Genomic DNA, 5,710 nt, shown 5'->3' on the forward strand with positions numbered 1-5,710 from the left:
ATCTTTAATTTAATAGGGGATCATTTTATATGTGTAGGGTTCTGGCTGCCCCTCCGACCTATGCAATTCATTACATCAACATTTTATTGCAAATTGCAAAATCCCCTACCTAGCACCGATGCGGTTTAATGTACCTGTACAATAAATTCAGTGGTGATTAAATACCACCAAAACAATCTCTCTCAAATAAAAGATAATTATTTAATTTGGGTACAGTGTTGCCTGAGTAAATGTCATTCAAAGTCTGACAGAGTTGAAAGCTGAAAAATGGCCTGGACTGCAGGGGGGTAAAAGTGTCTGGACTTGAAGTGGTAAAATATATGGTGAATTGTTTGATTTCAAGGTTAATCAGATCATGTCGTCTTAATTTTAGAGTACTCCACGTACTCAGAATGTTCCTAGAATGTCTAAAAAAAACGTCCAATTTCCTATAAGCTTCCAGTTTATTTATTTTTTGTCAAAGCTTATTTGAACAAGCTGAAGTTGAAACCTAATTGGCTACCATGTACAGATGCACCAGAATTTGTACTCTCCAGTTTTAATAAATCAACCCCATTGTGTTTAGCTTGCTTACGGCAGACAGTTTATTATTGTGAGCATGTTCCTGAAAAAATGTTCCTTGTCCTCAACATATCCCTAGCTATGGGTTTTCAGAACTCAGCATGTCTCTGACAGAACATTACATATGGTTCTTTAAACAGTTGCTTATGTTTTTATATCTTTTGCCAGTAGTCCCTGCCTGGTAAGTTGGTCCTGGCAGATAGAGGAGCATAGTATGTGGCATGTGAGGACACTGCTCCTCTCGTTAAATATCTATCCTCATGGAAGTTTTTCATTGGAGAAGGATTACCCACTTAGAAAAAATGGCATTGTGACTTATCACCCTGTAAGGCTGACACATTTGTTATCTTACACTTCAGTGAGAGGAAGTGCCACCATGGATATTTATTTCCTGGTCATACTCTTCCTGAAGAGAGTTTAAGAAGTATAAGCGTTGTATAATAACAATATTAGATATGATAATAACAGCAATATAAATGAATGTAACATAATGTCCCTTAAATTACCCTTGATATGTCTTAGCACATTGACTATATTCAACATATTCAACAAAAAGAGTACTTACTAAAATATGCTGGAAACTTTTTCATACATATTAATTTAGTTTTAATTCATCATAACTCACTATTTTATCCTCAGTGGGCTCATCTATTATCTTTGAGTAACTCTGCATTAAATTCCAATGAATATAAACTATTCATTGAGTTTCTAACTCAAATCGGAAGATGACTCTTATAATTACTTATTTTAGTGAATATTTGATCAGTGCTACCAGTCAATCACGTTCCCGCTATATAAAAAAAAAAATATTAGCCCATCAGATGGTGTCAGCTGTAATGTTGGCAGCTGTCTTTTCTTTTTTTTTTTCTAACAATATTCCATTCTTTTTTTCCTTTAATACATAAGGATAAGAGGTACAAGAGAAAACCTGAAATATAATGACTGGGTAGCTAAACAAAGTTTTAGTGTAATCCAATTTAAAATATATTATGTATATTAGAGAATCAAAAATCTCTGTCAGAATGTAAGACATGAACAGCTGTATATAATATCTGTTGAGTAAAACTTAGCAAAGATAAGAGCATTAAGATGTTTTTGTCATGCAAACATCTCTGCGTTAAGTGGAACATTTGGAATCATTGCCCTTGTTATTTTACATAATGTGTTCATTTCATTTTCACTGCCATGATTTTCAAATGCAAATTTTGAACAAATATTTTATGAATGTAGTTCACTTACCACATAGTTATATGTAATTTACACCAAGACATTCTTTAAACCAGGCGCTCATTTAACTTAATAATAATTATTGCTAGATTTAATGTTGAAGTGCCTGCTTTGCTGAAGAGTCTTTTGTGTTGCATGGTTAGAAAATTGCACATTGTGCCTTGGATTACATTTTTTCCTATAGTAAAACATAGAAACAATGCAATCAGCATTTTTTGGCTAGATGTGCAGGAAAATTAAAGCTTTTTACTACTGTTGTATTACAAAATTTAGCACATTTTTATATTTGCAGAGTAAACTAAGCCTGATTACCACCATAGAAACCACTGCTGGGTCAATGGTCCGGACTTTCTAGTTCACATCCTAATATAAATGTGCCTGTTTATTTTCCCCTGATTGGCCAATGAGTGTATAATCACTGAGTGATTGTAACATTTATTTTTTTAGGCTTTTATTTGGCTTTTAGGATAATAAAATAAAACAACGCACTTTATAACACCTTGTAATCACTTTAATCCTAATCCACCTTGCTCATCACCACCTGAAGGTATTATTATTATTATTTTATTATTTAATCGCTTACCCACTGGCCACTTAAACCCCCTTCCTAACCAGACCAATTTTCAGCTTTCGGTGCTCTCACATTTTGAATGACAATTACTCAGTCATGCAACATTGTACCCATATGAAATCGTTGTCCTTTTTTTTTTTTTTTTTAGAAAACTAAAATCTTTATCAGCAGGTTTTAACAGCAGAAGAGGAAAACCGAAATTGAGTTAAAAATGTCATTTCAATAAAAGAAAAAAAATTCATGAGTGGATGAGGAAAAAGCACGATGAAACTGAAAACTTGCAAACTAGTTAAAACCTGAAAAAAGGCTGTTTGCAGGGCTATGCAGACTGACATGAGCTAAACAGAGGAGATGCTGGAAGTTGCTTAACTGCTTCCCATGCCACCAGCTTCTGAAGAAAGCCTGACATTGATAAGGTACTGGGCCAAACTAATGCTGGCGGTGGACCCAGTAATTGTAACCTGACGATCAGTGGAACCTTCAACAGGATTAGCAATCTTAATCTGTGCTCCAGACATCTGACGAATCTCATTTATTTTAGCTCCTTGACGTCCAATGATGCAACCGATCAGATCATTTGGAATGGTGAGTTCGTGGGACGTTGTCTGAGCTGAAGCATCAATACCTCCACTGAATCCGGTGTTGCCACTATGGGACATAGGGAAGTGAGATTGCTGCATTGCCAGTTGGTGTAACTTGGTCAGATCAGGCTGAGGAATGGCATACTGTCCTTGAATGGTGTAGGCCCCATGGAGATCCACAGCATCTAGGGAGACTCCCCCTGTGTGGGACCTCCGCCCCTCCCACAGGTCAGTCTCACATGCGTGCCCTCCGGCCTGGCGCGACACCTGCCCACCTGCAAAAATAACCGGAGAACTGGAGGGTTTTGGCCGATATGGTATGGTTACCCCCTTTGGAGGAGACTCCAGCATTACTACACAGATCTGTTTGACACAGTCTATGATGGACTGAGGAATACCGGCAATAGTGATTGCACGTTCTATGGAGTTCGGCAGCATATCCCCTGCAACCTGGACCTGTGCCCCTGTACTCTCCCTGATTTCCTTAATTTTACAACCTCCTTTGCCAATCAGTGATCCACACTGGCTTGCAGGAACCACTAGATGCAGCGTAACGGGTGGTTTGCTGGAGGCAGTGCTGTTTGTCATTGAGCTGCTGATATCCTCTTCCAGTTTATCAATTATCATTGAAAAGGCTTTGAAGATGGCATTTGTTGGACCAGCTAAGGTGATAATTCTTTCTGGGCAATTGCCTTCTGAGATGTTAATACGAGCCCCACTCTCTTCACGCATCTTTTTAACAGACTCTCCTTTCTTTCCAATGATGCTACCGACTTCCTTTCCATGCATCAGGAGTCTGATTGTGAGGGTAACATTCAGGCCTCCTTCAATAACACCGGTGTCCATAGTGAAACTAGTTCTGTTAGATCAGGGCAATAGTCAGAAGATGTAAAGGTAGTCTTTGGTCACAAGATAAGACAAGACTTCACGCTGGACGAGGTGGAGAGAGGGCAAGAGCGGGACGGAGACCGGGGAGGGAAGGGAGAAGGGGGGAGGAAAAACAAGGGAGGAATGGGGAGGAAGGAACGATCCGGAGGCGAAGGGGGCCCCGGGGAGGGAGGGAAGGAGAGAGCCGGGCGGGCGAGGAATGGCGACGGCGGGAGGGGCTGGCGGGAGCTGCGGCTTCTGCTGCTGCCTCTGCTGCTCTATCGTTGTCCTTTTTTCCCACAAATAGAACTTTCTTTTGGTGGTATTTACCTCTGGGTTTTTTATTTTTTGCACTATAAAAGAAAAAAGACTGAAAATTCTGTAAAAAAAAAGCATTTTTCTTAATTTTGCAAATTAGTAATTTGTATTCATAAATGTTGGCCAACATTTATACTGCTACATATTTTTGGTCAAAATAATCCAAACTGGTGTATATTATTTGGTCTTTGTGAAAGTTATAGAGTCCACAAGCTATGGTACCAATCTCTGAAAATTGATCACACCTGAAGTATTGACGGCTTATCTAATTTTTTGAGACCTAACATGCCAGGAAAGTACAAATACCCCCCAAATTACCAATTTTTGGAATGTTGTTATCCCAAGGTATTTAGAAAGGGGCATGGTGAGTTTTTTGAAGTTGTAATTTTTCTCACCATTCTTTGCAAAATCAAAATCACAAAATTGTCATATTAGCAGGCTATTTCTCACACACAGCATAGGCATACCACAAATTACACCCCAAAACACATTCTGCTATTTCTGCTGAGTATGGCAATACCATATGTGTGAGACTTTTAAACAGCGTGGCCACATACAGAGGCCCAACATGCAGGGAGAACCATCAGGTGTTCTGGAGTATAAATTACACATCTAATTTCCTGACTACCTCTTACACTTTTGAAAGCCCTGGAGCACCAGGAGGACAATAGAAACGCCCCAAAAATGACCCCATTTTGGAAAGCAAACACCCCAGTGTATAATCTATGAGGCATAATGAGTCATTTGAACATGTCATTTTTTTCTACACATTTTTGTTTCAAATTTCTCTTTATTTTATATTTTAAAACATACATTCAACAATTACCATACAGATTTTATCTCATTACAACATTTCCCCATTCAAACGAAAAAAAATAAAAAATCCCACACATATCAAAATATCAAAACCACCCCATTCAACCCCCCTCCTCTCTTATATGAATCCCGAGGTACTCAATTCCTCCCATTTTTTCCAATGTTCTGACATTTGTTTCTCTACATACTGTATCCCTCTTGTCTAATTTGTTTCTCCATGAAAAACACATTCTACACATTTTTGGAATATATGGAAAGAAAATTGAAACAAATGTATACAATATTTTTAACACATAGCATGTACATACCAAAAATGACACCCCCCAAAATACATTCTCCTACTCCTCCTAAGTACGGCCATACCACATGTGTGAGACTTTCACAGCCTGGCCACATACAGAGGCCGAGTATGGCTGGGTATGGCTGAGCATGGCTGGGTATGGCTGAGCATGGCTGGGTATGGCTGAGCATGGCTGGGTATCACTGAGTATGGCTGGGTACAGCTTGGTATGGCTGGGTATGGTTGGGTATGGCTGAGTATGGCTGGGTACGGCTGACTATGGCTAAGTATGGCTGGGTGCAGCTCACTATGGCTGGGTATGGCTGAGTATGGCTGGGTATCGCCGACAATGGCTGAGCATGGCTGGGTATGGCTAAGTATGGCTGGGTATAGCTGAGTATGGCTGGGTATAGCTGGGTATGGCTGGGTATGGCTGAGTATGGCTGAGTATGGCTGGGGGTGGATGGGATGGCTGAGCTTGGATGGATG

General features: G+C 39.5%; 1 pseudogene; it reads right to left on the reverse strand.

Annotated features, from left to right (window-relative positions):
- Window positions 1–2,664: 2,664 nt before the first annotated feature.
- Window positions 2,665–4,083, reverse strand: LOC143975350 (poly(rC)-binding protein 2 pseudogene; annotated as a pseudogene).
- Window positions 4,084–5,710: the final 1,627 nt, after the last annotated feature.

Source organism: Lithobates pipiens, unplaced genomic scaffold, assembly GCF_037356315.1.
Source record: "Lithobates pipiens isolate NorthernLeopardFrog02 unplaced genomic scaffold, aLitPip1_a1.2 Scaffold_13, whole genome shotgun sequence".
NCBI classification, from domain to species: domain Eukaryota; kingdom Metazoa; phylum Chordata; class Amphibia; order Anura; family Ranidae; genus Lithobates; species Lithobates pipiens.